Genomic DNA, 16,234 nt, shown 5'->3' with positions numbered 1-16,234 from the left:
ATAAAAAATATACTGAATAAAATCTCAAAATTATAGCTTACTGACTCATAGTAGAAACTCCTCTCTAAATTTAATACTACCTTCTATAATATAGACTCTGAGAACTTTTGTTCCCAAAAATTGAATAAAAGAAAATAGAAAAAAATTGCCATCTTAAATAAATTAAAACAATTGGAATTAAATGATTTATCTGAATTTAAAAATAAAAATTTAAATCTTTTAAATGAAAATTATCAAAAAGGAAAACATTTGCTAAATAATGAAACCATTAAAATAACATCTAAAAAACCTAACATACAAAAAGAACATCTCCAAATATAGAAATATGAATACCTACATAGAAGAACAAAATCAAAAAATATCTTAATAGAAGCGTATAAATCAAATTCTGTAATAAATATAAACGTATTAAAATATACCCTTGAAAGCCTTCTAAATATTAAAAAAGATATCTATAATACCCTAATTAAACAAAAAAATGATACCTTCCTCCTTGATGATTACTCAGACTGCGTATACTTCATTGATAGAAAAAATATAAGATCAGATATAGAAATAATAGAAGAATTGTTAAAAAGAAATATATAATATCTTATTTAAATACATTAAATATTTTTACCCTTATCTCCTTCCCCTAATTTGTATCTATCCTCTCATGCACCTCCTTAATATACTTATCAATAAATAAATACTTATCCCTTAAAAATAATAAAAAATTCCTTCATATAGACTCATATAACTCATTCCCTATACTATATCCCCTTATCTTACTCTTAATACTCTTTATCTTCCTACTTAATCTATCATACATAAATAATACCATAATCTCCTCATACTCCTTCCTATTCTCAATCTCATTTAATAATCTCTCCTCATTCTCTATCTTCTCTATTATATCAATAAATGATATCTACTCCTTCTACCAATATAATAACTTGTTACATAAACATATAAATAAATTCTTCTAATCCTAATAATATAAATTCTCCCACTCCTTCTTCTTATCCTATAAACTACCTATATTAATACTCCTCTATAAATACTAAAAATTTATCATCCTAGTTAATAAATACTTTACAGGTGAATCTGTAGATAACTCCGTTAACTTTCACTCTATCTCATCCAATGCATATATTAAATAATTTCCCATCCCATCATGATTCCATATACAATCATCAATCTTCTCTATTATCTCCTAATACTCCTTAATCCATTTTATAATAACTAAATACTGTAAATTCTAATCCGTTCTTATCTACTCTAAAAATACCTATAAATTAGACATACATCTATTAGAATAATTCACTATACAATAATTTCTTAACTCATTTATACACTTAAAATTATATAATTTACTATTGTAAAATATAGCAAATCTCTATAATAACTATATCCTATTCAAATTATTCTTCACTGACTCCTTCATTAATCTCTCCCTCATCTTATCTATTATCTCCACCTTAACCTCTCTTCTCAACATCTATCTTTATATCATTCCCAGAAAATTCAAAATTATCCATAGCAAATACTAATAACTAATCACACTCATTAAAAAATTTTAATATATCCTCATTGTACTATGTATACCTTATAAAATCCTTAAAATAATATATCATCTTACCCATAAATAAATCAAATAATATTAATAATTGTCTCCCCTAATACTCCTATAATATCTAAAAACATATCCTCTACTTCTCTATCCCCTCTAAATACTTAATTAAATATTCACATTTATTACATATTTTATCCCTTAATATACTAAAACTTCTACCTATTATCCCTATCTTTAACCTCTCCATAAACTAAAACTTATCCTATACTATATCTAAATTTAAATCTATCTCCTTTCTAATCCTATCATACTCCTTAGACTTCTAATAATATATACTTAAATCCTCAGCCCTCTCTATCTCATCTATTATTCCCTCATCCATATCCAATAATAATATTAATCTCTACTTTAACTCCTTAACTTTCATCTAATTAATCTCAATAATATTCTTATATATATTAGAATATGATACATCCTCTAACTACTACTATATATTAAATATATTATCTTTAGCCTTTAAAAATTCCTCATAATTCTATATTAATTCATCCAACTACTTGTTATATTTACTCTCAGAACTTCTTCTCTTACTGTTTATATAATTATTGTCATTAGATATCTCCTTTCATATATCACTTATCTAATCATATACCTTATAATAATACTAATTAATATTCTAATAAGATATATTCATATCATTTATCATATCTTTTAATATACTTTTCTCCTCTTCCTTCTTTCTCTCCTCCTCTATTATATAATAATTTCTTCCCTCATTACTTATCTCCTATATAATTTTATTTAATTCATTATTTAAATTATTATTCTTCATATCATTCTTAAAATTAATACTATTTAAAAAATCAACCTTCATATATGGCTTTAAAAACTATATCTTGTTAAATTTATCCAATAAATACTCTAAAATTAATATAAATGTTTCAACTGATATCATCTACTCCTCTAAATTCTACGCTACATTAAAACTAAACATATTAGAATCATTAAATATTATTAATATTTCTAATACATTGTTACTAAATATTTTTATAGCCTCAATATCATTTAACATATAAGTAAAATAACTAAAATCTCCCCCATATACAACAAATAAAAAATTTTCAAAATTATACATTCCATATATAAATATTTTATCTATAACTTTTCTTTCTACGCTATATAACTATATACTTAATAATGTTGTCTGTCCATATATCTATTTATCTAACTAATACTCTATATTTTCTATCATTTTTTATATCTTTGTGTTTATAAGCCATAAATTTCTCGTTTTTTTAAAATAAAAGTTGTTAAAAAAATAATTTAAAAATTACATTAATTCGGGATTTGCAAACTTTATAGTTCACTCTCTAGCATTGTTGTCATGTGTTTTTCTATCACCATTATATAACTAAGCAATAGATGGAACAAATGGATCACTTGGATTAGGTTCACATAATAATGCAGATATAGATAATAATGCTTTAGAAATAGTTAATGCAGGACTTCAACTAGTCTTTAATATATCTAAACATATAGCTCCTGATTGTGCTACATTACAATGATATATAGGTGTTATAAATTTTATTGATGGAGCTTTTAATGGATATGTATCTTGAAAAGTAATTTCTAAAAAGAAAAAGCCACTACTATATGGTGTACCTTCTGGTCCTAATAAAACAGCACTTCATTTAGTAAAATCATCTGAATTTATTGGACCTATAGAAACATTTTTTGCTGGATCTTTAGATAAATCTTGTAATTCTTTCTATAATCTTGTTATTAATGCTTCTGATGCCATAATATTATACTTTATATATTTTGTGTTTATATAATATATAATAAAAAGAATAAAAAAATCCAAATCTCAAAATACTTAGATTATTCTGTTCCTGATCCTAAACATTTTGGATGTATTGCTGCAACTCCTCTTTCTTCATATTCAGCTCTTGTTAACCACTATTGCTAAAAGGTTGATAATGATGCTAAAATTGATCCTCCTATCCAGACACTGTATTTTCTTTCTTCTGCTGTTATAACTTTGACACTCTATCCTGCAGGTACTACTTCATTTAAAATTCCATTCTTTAATCTTACTTCATATTGATTTAAACATGTTGTTCCACCACTTAATACAATATTTTCTACTAATTCCGGTCTTATATTTACATCAGTTTTATCGTAACTTGCACTCACTAAACTGATAGTTCCTTTTCCATCTCTTCCTATTTCTAATGGGTTAAATAGACACTCTGCTGATAAAAATCTTGGTTCTCTTATTACTATTGTCTTTCCATCTGGTAATTTATATGGTTCTGCATATTTATTAATACTCTTTGATGTTTCTTTATCATCAATAACGTCTAATGAAACAAATCCTAATTGCTATTTAATTTTTTCTGCTATCATTCTACCGGATGTCTATTCTGAAAGATTATAATTTGCATATTCTCCAACCATTGCTAACATTTGATCTGTAACGTGTCTTCCTGCTACTTTCTATTTGAATACAGAATGTATTATACAAAAACCTTGATAAATTGGACATGTGTGAGTACATCCATCACCTACATCTAATACTAATCCAGTTGTTCTTCCACTTGAGTATAATGCTAAGACTGCCTACATTGCTACATAAGTTCCTGCTACTTTATATTCTTTGAAAACTAAGTCTACTAATTTCTCTCTATTACCTCTTGGATTAACTGGAGCCTCTGTTAATAACATATATTTGTCTTTTGGATCACATCTCAATTCATTATAAAGACCGTGTGTTAATGTTTTCTCTAATCCATTAATATCTCTAATTTCTCCATCTTCTAATGGGTATAACAATGCACACATACCTGCTTTTTCATTTGCATCCATTCCAATATATATTTCCTCTTTCTAATTATCACCCTATAATATTTTCTTATGATCTTTACGTGGTTTTCCTACAATATTTGGATAAACTGCTTTTGGTGAGTCATCACCTGCAAAACCTATTTTTAATATACCTGAACCTAAATCTACAACTATTTTTTCACTTTTCATAATGTCTTCTTCCATTTTGTTCTTATTGTTTTTCTGTTAGATTTGATAAAAATAGAATTATGTACTATTTTTTTCTAGTGATACTATGGGAATTAACTCTAAGTGTTTTTAGTGTTTTATATATAATAGTCTATAAAAATAATAATAAAATTGATAATATTTATGTATTATTTTTTATTATAATATTAATAAAAATAAAAATTATTATAATAATTACTTAAAATTTATTTAATTTATTAGGTCAAGATCAGAATACTATTTTAATTTGAAATTTTCAAATATTCAGAATGTATCACATAATTCTCTTACAAAATAATAATCGTGACTAACTAATAGTAAGGAGCCTTTATATTCCTTTAGGGAGTTTACTAATATATCTATTGTATCCATATCTAAATGATTAGTTGGTTCATCCATTACTATTAAGTGAGGAATAGACTAGGTTAAACCAAATATTCAAGATAATACTAGTCTAGCTCTTTGACCACCGGATAGCTAATTTATTTTAGTTTCTTGTACTTCTTTAGTTATAGAGAATCTACCTAATAAATTTCTAATATACTAATAAGAATTTTTTATTTCATGCTATATATTAATTAATTTTTTCTATAGGAAATTTATACAGGTATCATTATCATCATCAAACAATTCTAAGTGATGCTATGAGAAATAACAAATTTTTATCTAATGATTTAACAAAATTTCACCTTGTTTATTATTATATTTTTCAGAAGATTTTATTAAATCTATGAAAGTAGATTTTCCACAACCATTTCTTCCTACTAAGCCAATTCTATCACCAAAATTTATCTAACAAGACAAGTCATCAAATAAGGGTTTATTTTCAAACCCAAATTTTAAATTTTCTATTTTAATAAAATATTGATCAAACATAGTATTAGTATTATCAGAAAGTTTAAAATTAAAATGAATTTTTTCTTTTTTTATTTTTTCTTCTAAAATTTCTATTTCTTTTTCCATTTTTTCAACTTCTATATGTCTTTTTTTAGAAGTAATATGTTTAGAGGATGATTCTTTTATTTCTTCTAGTTCTTTATTTTTTAATTTAATTTTTTTCTATATTATTCTAAATTCTTCTTTTCTAGTAAGTAAATAATTATTAAATTTAGTATTATACTAAATTAATTTTTTATTTTCTAATACTATTATTTTATTAGTTATATTTTGTATGAAATTTCTATCATGACTAACAACTAAAAGAAAATTTCATTTTCTTTTATTTAATAAATTCTACAAAAAAATAATAGAGGGAAAATCTAAATGATTAGTAGGTTCATCTAATATTAAAAAATCACAATTAGATAATAGAGCAGATACTAACTATATTCTTTTTAATCAGCCACCAGACAATATTCTAAAATCTTTATTTAATAATTCTTTATCAAAGCCAAATCCTTGTAATATTTCTTTAGGATTTTCTATTTTATTTCTTTTTCTTATATTATCTATTTCTTCTAATTCATTTGTTATTTTATCTATTTCATCCATATCTTCTATTTGTTCTAATTTATTTTCTAACAATTTTTCTCTTTCTTTTAAATTTTTTTCCTATATATCTAATTCGTTTAACAAATCTATTACAGTTTTAATATTTTTATTTTCTATTATAGATTTATCTATTAATAAATCATTCTAACCAACATATAAAATATTTAAATACTAAGGAATATCATCAAATATATAATTTGAAATAGCTAAAAGTAATTGAGATTTTCCCAATCCATTAGAACCTATAAGAGCATATTTATTATTTATAGTAAGAGATAATTTAGTATTTTTTAATAATATTTTTGAAATACCTACAGTTAAATTTAGATTATTTATTGTTAATCCTTCTATTTTTTTAGTATAATCTGGGATATATATTTTTTTCATTTTTTTAATTTTTTTTCTATGAAATTGATATTTATAATTTATTATTAAAAAATTTTTTTTTTTAAAAATTTTTTTTTTTCTAAAGAAAAAAATTCTAAAATAATATTAAAATTTTTTTCAAAAAATTTTTATTAAAATAACAAATATTTTTTTTTCATAGAAAAAATAAATAACTTAAAAAAATTTTTTCAAAATTTTTTATTAAAATAACTTTTAATTTTTTCTAAAAAAAAAATTTCTAAAATAAAAATTTTTTATTAAAATAAAAATAAAAAAAATAAAATAAAAAAAAATTTTTCAAAATTTTTATTAAAATAACTTTTAATTTTTCTAAAGAAAAAATTTCTAAAATAATATTAAAATTTTTTTTTTTCAAAAATTTTTATTAAAATAACAAATATTTTTTTTTCATAGAAAAAAAATAAATAAATTATAAAAAAAAATTTTTCAAAATTTTTATTAAAATAACTTTTTTTTTTTTTCTAAAGAAAAAATTTCTAAAATAATATTAAAATTTTTTTTTCAAAAAAATTTTTTGTTAAAATAACAAATATTTTTTTTCATGAAAAAAAAAAAAATTTATAAAAAAATTTTTCAAAATTTTTTATTAAAATAACTTTTTAATTTTTTCTAAAGAAAAAATTTCTAAAATAATATTAAAATTTTTTTTCAAAAAATTTTTATTAAAATAACAAATATTTTTTTTCATAGAAAAAAATAAATAAATTATAAAAAAAAATTTTTTCAAAATTTTTATTAAAATAACTTTTTAATTTTTTCTAAAGAAAAAATTTCTAAAATAATATTAAAATTTTTTTTCAAAAAATTTTTATTAAAATAACAAATATTTTTTTCAAAAACTTAAACTAAATTATTTAACAGCATCCAAAATTATTAGATTTTTTAACTGTCTTTGCTAATGGTATAGCTTTGCCTTTTTCACTATATTCCAAATCTACATGAGAAAGAGCTTCTTTTATTTCAGTTGCTATCTAAACAAAGGCCTCGTTAATATTAATAGATGATTTTGCAGAAGTTTCTAGGTATGCTATATTTTTATCTTTTGCATATTCTTCTGCTTGTTCTTTAGTTACTACTCTTTTATCTTCTAAATCTGTTTTATTTCCTATTAATATTTTTCTTACATTTTCATCTGCATATTTACTGACTTCTTCTAGTCAGTTCTTAACATTAATAAAGGACTAATTATCTGTACAATCAAAGACTAATATAATACCATGAGCACCTCTATAATAAGAACTTGTAATAGTTCTAAATCTTTCTTGACCAGCAGTATCTCAGATCTATAATTTGACTTTTTTATCTTCTATATCTATTGTTTTTACTTTAAAATCCACACCTATGGTTGAGATATAAGAGTCTGTATAAGTATCATCTGAAAATCTTAAAAGTATACATGATTTACCAACACCACTATCTCCAATTAAAAGTAATTTATATAAATAATCATATTCAGCTTTCATTTTTTATTTTTATGTATATTAAATATTATTGTGTTTGATAATTATAAAATAATAATTATAAAAATATTCTATTTTTATTTAATTAACAACAATAATATTTTTTTCTATTTTTAGTATTTATTTCTTTTAATACTATATCATTTTCATTTTGTGTCATACTGGATCTTTGATTTTGTAATTTTGATTGATTATATCTATCTATAAGTAAAGAATAGACATCATTTTCAAATTCAATAATTCCGTGATTTGTTTTACAGCTTAATATATGAATACTTTTTGTTAATATATTATTTTCTAATAATTTATTTATTTCAACTTTTAATTCTTCTATAGATTTATTTTCTATTAAATCATATTTATTAAAAATAAACATTCTTCAAGCTTTTTCATTTGTTTTATTTAAAAAACAAGATCATTCAATTAAATTATCTTTTCAATTAGTTTTTGATAAATTTATAATAATAACAATTATATTTGAAAAATTTAGATATGTTGGCAGTAAAGATTTAAATTTTTCAGCACCAGAAGTGTCTCAAGACTATAATTTAATTTTATAAGAAGCATCATTTACATTTTTAGTAATTTCATCAATAAAAAAATCAACACCAAGTGTCTATTTATATTTTTCAATAAAGATTTTATTTTTCAATAAAAGTAATAAACAAGTTTTTCCACTTTCCTTTTCTCCTATAAAAACTATTTTACTTCTTAAATGTATATTCTATTTGTTTAACATTTTTTGTGTTTATTAAAATAAATTATAATTAACTTTAAAAACTTAAAAAAATTTAATTATAATTCTTCATCTATATCTTCTTCTTTTTCTATAAGTTTCTATGTTATAAAGAAATTTTCTATATCATTTTTTTCTTTTCCGTTTTTAAAATCATATTCTAATGGTATATTGTTCTATAATATTATTAAAGTAGGAACTTTTACAACTTCATATATATTAGTATCATTTTTTAATATATCCATTTGGCCTATATGTAAATTTGAATATTTTTGATTTAAAATTTCTAAAAGTTTTTTAAGATCGTTTTGTTCCTATTGATTTCCTACTTCATTTGAATAAAATAATAAAATTGAAATATCTTTTTCTTTAATAAAATTTTCTATATTTATACCTAATAATTCTTGTACTTTATTGTCTATATTTCTCTATTTTAATTCTTCGGTATTTTCTTGTGATTTTAAATATGGAATTATTATTCCTTTTGAAAATAATTCTAAAAATTCTAATAAATTTTCATGACTTAATTCTTTGTCTAATAAATATTTCTTTTTTCCATCTAATATTAAAGCTGCAGTGTCTTTAGTTTCTGGAATACCGAAATATTGTTTATAAGGTTGATGTAATTTACTGTCTAATAATAAAGTTAAAATTGTTTTATCATTTACTTCTTCTCTATATTTAGATAAAATTTCTTCATACTATTGCATAATATTACTATCTGCTGAAATTGTAGAATTTAATACTAAAAATAAAATAGGATTTTTAAATTTGAAATAAGCTGAAGCTGTATGATCTAATTGTCCTAAAATTGGTAATTTAGAAATTGTAAAAAATTTTTCTAAATCAGTATCTTTATTATATTTTATTTCTTTATTTTTATTATGAAATATTAATTGTTCTGAATTATCTTCTATTATATAGCAAGAAATGAATAAAGAAACTTTACATTGTTCTTCTATTTTCATTTCAAATTCTTTATTAGTTGTATGTATTAAGAAATAAGTTTCTTCTTTAATTTCTGATATATCTTTTATTTTATTTAACTAAAAATTTATAAATGCATCGAAAGATTTAGTAATTTCAGATTCAGTTCTAGGTCCTTCATAATTCTTTTTAGATCCTTCTGTTAAAAACATTATAGTAGGATAACCTTGTATAAGATAATCTGTACAGATGTTCATTGAACTTTGACAATTAATTTTTACTGTTTTCTATTTTCCTTCATAAATATTGGATAAACTTTGATTTATTTTATCGAATTCTGGCATAAAAGTTTTACAATGACCACAGAATGGTGCATAGAATAATACTATTAAGCTATTATCATTTGCTTTTAATAATTCTTTTAATTCTTCACTAGTAGTAACTTCTGGAATATTTTCAGATGATTGATGATCATTTGAATTAAATATTATTGATATTGTATATAAGAAAACAAAGAGTTTAAGTGATATTTGTTTCATTTTTATTTAGTACTATTTTTTTAATTTTGATATTTTTAAAAATATTATTATATTTTTTTAAAAATTGATTTTTATTAAATAAAAAATTATTTTATTAATTTTTATTAATTTTCAATTATTATAATAATTTTTACATAAAATTTTATAATAAATTTAATAATCACAATGAAGTATAGTAATGAGGAATAGATAATATTTGATAAAACAAAGGAAGAATTAGGGATAGAATTAAATTTAGATATAGCATATAAAGAGAATGAAAATGTAAAAAAGTTTAAAGAATAGATTAAAGAGAATATAAGTAAATTATAGGAAATAGAGAAGGAAAGTTGGGATAAATTAGAAAAAGAACATAAAGAAAAACATGAAAAAATATAGATTGAAGTTAATAAAAATTTAGAGAATATAAAATCATAGTAGAAGACAATAATAGAGAAAAATAATAATAACAAAAAAAGTAATTCATGGGAAGAAATAAAACAATATTTAAAAGAAGAGGAAGAATAGTTAAAGAATAAAAATAAAGAATTATATATTGAATATTCCAATTTTTTAAATGAATACAATATATCTAAATAATTATTTTTATTAAATAACACAAAAATATTAAACAAATGGATTTAAATTATTTTTTTAAAAAGTCATAGAATAATAAGAAATATTTTCTTAGACATGGATCATATACTAAGCAATTATTAGAATTAAAAGAGGATCTTAATTCACGTAAGATAAGTACAATTAAAGAAGCAGTAAAAAGAACTATAGCATAGATGACATTAGGAAATGATTGTTCATCATTATATACAGATATAATTAAGAATATGAATACAGAAGATTTAGAACTTAAGAAATTAATATATCTTTATATTATAAATTATTCAGTTAAGAACAAGGAGTTAGCTATATTAATAGTTAATACATTAGTTAATGATTCTATTAAGTAGAGCAATTCATTATTAAGAGCATTAGCATTAAGAACATTAACATCTATAAAGTTACCGAGTATATTAGAGTATTCTATTGAACCATTATAGAGGGGATTAAGTGATGAAGATCCTTATGTTAGGAAGACAGCAATATTATCATTATTAAAAATATATAATACGGATTAGGGATTATTATCTAAGATTGATTATGTATCTATATTATTAGAATTATTACATCATGAGAGAAATAGTTTTGTTATGGGAAATATATGTATTGTTGTGAGTAAGATAGGAATAGATAATATAATAAAGGATAGTAGTAATATAGAGAGTATATCTAACAATATATTTTTATCTTCTAATATGGCAGTAGAATGAATATTAATATAGATTATAGATTTTTTAAATTTATTATAGAAGTTTAAGATACATGACAAGAAGATATTAGAATTTATTATAGAGAAATTATAGAATAGAAATCATGCATTAGTATCATCATCTATTAAGTATTTAATAAATTTTCATTTAATAAATAAGGACAATTAGGAGATAAATCATGATTGAATATTGAGTGTAATAGAGAATGGATTTGTTAATTTATTAAGTACAAAGAACAAGGAGATAATGTGAGTAACATTAAAATTATTACCTAAGATAATGCCATATTTTATAAAGAATAATTTATTATTAAAAAATTATAATTTATTTTTAATTAATTATGATGATCCTATATGGATAAAGAAGGAAAAATTAAATTGTTTAAAATAGACTATATATTTAATAGAGAACAAGATAGATATAATAAAGGAATTTTTTAATTATTGTAAAGATATTAATGTGGAGGTTAGTATATTTTCTATTGAATATTTATCTGAATTTTTATTAGAGATAGAATGTATTAAGGAATTTTTCTTTAAGTATTTTATAGAGTGTGAGAATCCATAGATTAAGGAGTTATTATTAATAAAGCTCAATAAGTATAGAGTTAAATTAAGTGAGAAGGAGATAGAGGAGATGGAAAAGATTAAGTTTAATATATTAACATATGAGACAAAGGTGTCTTATATAGGAATAATATCAAGGCATATGGATTATTAGATAGAGAGTAGATTAATATAGAGATTAATGAAGTTTATAGTTACGGAGATATCTATAGATAAGAGTGAGTATTTTAGTAATATATCATTTGTATTAGAGTTATTAGAGTATGGGCTTAAATTAAGTAAATATTCTGAGTAGATAAGGAGTGAGTATTTAGATTTATTAAATAACAGTAGTGAGAATAATAATTTATTTTTATTAAAGGATTTTAAGAAAATGTTTTTGGATCTTATGGATGTTAATATAGAGGAGGAGGAAGAGTATTAGAATATATTAGAGTAGAAAACTATACCATTAGAAAATATAGGATTTAGTTTTGAAAAATTATTTAATGTTACTAAGAGTATTAATAATTAGTATAAGTAGAGTTATAATAGGATAATTTCATCATAGGAGTTAATATTATAGAAGAATAAGTATGGATTAAATTTAAAGAAGCTTAGTGAAAATGAGTATTTAATTTATTATGATATTTTTAGTTATGATTCAAAATTAGAATTAAGTTTGAATTTAGATACGAAGAAATTATTTTCATATAAGGAGGGGGTTGATTTTAATATAGATATGAATAATTATAGTTATGAGGTGGGAGAGGATTATAGTTTGAATTTAGATTAGGTGGAAGTTTATAAGGATGATACATTAGAGATATTAGGAATTAAGTATTTTACTATATATTGTGAGAAGATAAGAATTATTATAGAGTAGATGAATGGATAGGATTGAGTTATAAATATATTGAATGAGGAGATAAATTTAGAGGAGAAGAGTATTATATGTAATATTATATTAGATATATTAAAGATGAGTAAATAAGTAAAAGACTAAATATTTTATATATTAATTAAATATTATGGGGATTAAATTAAAAAAAGTTTACTCTTAGATTGATTATTATCCTAATATTTAACCTAATCTTCTTCTCTTTCTAAGCCTAAGCAAGGAATCGAACCCTGATTTTTACTTTACGAAAGTAACGTTTTACCGACTAAACTACATGGGCAATTATTAATATTTAGTATATTTTAAATTTATGATAAATTTAAATTTTGTGTATATGTATAAAAAAATTAAAATAAAGTAGGTTAAGGATTATGTGGAAGAAAAGGTAGAGATTATTGGATTTGTATAGAATATAAGAAAGTAGGGAAAGATTATATTTCATGAGATAAGGGATGGGACAGAGAAGTATCTTTTACAAGCAGTTATTAGTAAGTAGACTATTGGGGAATAGATAATAAATCATGAGGCAAGTATTAAGTATTATGGTATTATTAAGGTAGAGAAGAAGGCAAAGGGAGGATTTGAATTATAGGTTGAGAGGATAAGTGTAATGCATGGATCAGATTCTGAATTTAATACTAAGATAGGATCAGGAGTTAGTTTAACAAGTTCATTATCTAATAGGCATTTGCATATACGTATGGAGTAGACTAAGATTATATTAAGGTTAAGGAGTTATATAATTTAGATTTTTAGAGAATTCTTTTTTAGTAGGGATTAGTATGAGATAACGGCGCCTAATTTAGTATAGACGTAGGTAGAGGGAGGATCAACATTATTTAAGGCTGATTTTTTTGGAGAGAGTGCGTATTTAACATAGTCAAGTTAGTTATATTTAGAGACATGTGTTCCTGCATTAGGGGATTGTTTTTGTATTTAGACTAGTTTTAGGGCAGAGAAGAGTAAGACGAGAAGGCATTTAGCTGAGTATTTGCATGTAGAGGCTGAGTTAGGATTTATAGAATTTGAGGATTTATTATGTTTTATAGAGGATATGATAGTTTATGTTACGGATAAGGCAATAGAGAGATATATGGATATAATAAGATAGGTAAATTCTAATGTTAAGAGTGTAAGGAAGCCATTTAAGAGAATGACGCATAGGGAGGCTATAGATTATTGTAATGAGAATGGGATAAAGAATATTGATTAGGAGGGAAATAAATGTTTATTTAAATATGAGGATGATATATAGGAGGGGGCAGAGAGATAGATGATAGAGAAGATTGGGGAGCCTGTATTTCTTATAAAATTTCCTGTTCATTTGAAATCATTTTATATGAAGAAGGATAGTTAGGATATTGGATTAACTGAATCAGTGGATTTATTATTACCAGGGGTTGGGGAGATAGTTGGAGGATCAATGAGAGAGATTGATTATTAGAGTTTAGTGGATAGTTTTAGGAAGAATAATATAGATCCAGAGCCATATTATTGGTATTTAGATATGAGAAAGTATGGAACATTTGAGCATGGAGGATTTGGATTAGGATATGAGAGATATTTATGTTGATTATTGGGATAGGACAATGTAAAGAATTTAACTTTATATCCTAGATATATAGGAAGAGCTACACCTTAATATTAATTATTTTTTTAATAAATTTTTTATTCATCTTTTTATTATTTTTTTAGATATTATTTTTATATTTTTTATTTTTTTATTATTTTTATATAGGAAAAGCATTCTTTTATGATTTAATTTATTAACTATGAATCTAATATTTTTATATATATTATTTATATTTTTATGAATTTTTATTATTATTATTATATTTAGGAAGAGATTTTTTTTAAATATTTTATAAAAAATATTATCTATTTCTATTTTTTTATTTATTATTTTTTTTAAATTTATTATAATTTAAAAATTTATTATTATACATTGGGAGTATGGAGAAACAATTTTGTTTTTGGCATTCATTATAATTAATTAGCATTTTAAAATTTTTTTTATTTATAATTTTTTGATTAAATTCTATATAGAGATTAAGATTTATAAAATTTTTATTTTTAAGAAATTGGATTGCGTATATATGTATGGAGTGAATAGGGTTTAGGATAAAAACTAAATTATTTTTATTATTTATTATTTTATTTTTAATGCATTTTATGGTATTATATTTGACATTATATTCTTTTTTTAGGGTTATTATTTTCGTATAATTTTATTGTATTTTTTATATTTGATTTTAGTAGATAGATTAGGAAGGTTCTTTTTTCTATATTTAGGATTAGATTAAATTCATTTTTATTATTTATTATTATATTTGTAATATGATTAAATATTTTATTAATAAATTGTAACATATTTTCTATTTTAGAAGAATAATATTTTAAATTTAAGATTTTTTTATAATTATTATTGTGATTTTTTAACGATGGAATATATATTTTTTATTTTGATGATATAGATTAAAGGAATAGATGAATTAGAGATGGAGGTAGGAGTTTGATATGATGTTTTTATGGTAGAAAACAATTCAGTAATTAAATCATTGAATAAAATAAATGAGGAGATTATAGAAGTTTATAATTAGATAAGAGGGGTTTATTTAAGTAAATTATAGAGTGATTGAAATTGTTTTTATAAGAATTTTAAAAAATGTACGACATATAAATTATATCGAAAGAATATAGAATTAATAAATATATATTATGGAAATATATTAAGTGATATAGAGAATAATTCAAATGATGTATACAAGAATATTAAAAATTTAACTAATATATATATTTTAAGGGATTATATAAGAGATTTAATAAGTAAAAAAATTAAAAATTATTTTGGAATATTTAAGGATATAAAAAACAATTATTATCATTATTATAATATTTCTAAGTATAACATGAAAAATTATTTTAAAATAAAAAATAATTTTTTAAATACAGAGTTATATGAAGAGAACGATATATTATTTTATAGAAAAAATAACGATGTTTTGGATAAGATAAATGAATTATATGAATTTTTTAAAAAAATAAATGATTATGAGTGTAATAAAATAAAATATTTGAATAGTGAATGATATATTGATAACAGTAAGAGTTTAATATTAAATTTTGCAGAATATTTAGATATAGTTGAAAATTAGAATATAATAGTATATGAAAAAATAAAGATGATTTGTTATTATATTAATCCTTATAAATTTAGTATAGAAGAAATTAAAGAGAACAAAAATGAAGTAGTGAAAATATTAAATGAAACTTTATATTTTTATGAGAATGACGAAGATAATATTAGTTTTTTA

At 21.3% G+C, this 16,234-nt stretch overlaps 1 non-coding gene and 3 pseudogenes across 1 annotated transcript; 1 reads left to right on the top strand and 3 right to left on the bottom strand.

The window, feature by feature from the left end:
• Positions 1-3,520: 3,520 nt before the first annotated feature.
• LOC125290564 lies at positions 3,521-4,606 on the bottom strand (annotated as a pseudogene).
• A 2,756-nt stretch (positions 4,607-7,362) lies between these two features.
• Positions 7,363-7,971, bottom strand: LOC125290563 (annotated as a pseudogene).
• A 5,157-nt stretch (positions 7,972-13,128) lies between these two features.
• trnat-cgu lies at positions 13,129-13,200 on the bottom strand. Its single transcript has one exon. It is a non-coding gene; the product is annotated as a tRNA-Thr (tRNA).
• Positions 13,201-13,530: 330 nt separating this feature from the next.
• On the top strand, positions 13,531-14,562 carry LOC125290562 (annotated as a pseudogene).
• Positions 14,563-16,234: the final 1,672 nt, after the last annotated feature.

Source organism: Alosa alosa, unplaced genomic scaffold (genome assembly GCF_017589495.1).
Source record: "Alosa alosa isolate M-15738 ecotype Scorff River unplaced genomic scaffold, AALO_Geno_1.1 AALO_1.0_unplaced_7, whole genome shotgun sequence".
NCBI classification, from domain to species: domain Eukaryota; kingdom Metazoa; phylum Chordata; class Actinopteri; order Clupeiformes; family Clupeidae; genus Alosa; species Alosa alosa.
This window is presented reverse-complemented; position numbering and strand designations above follow the sequence as displayed.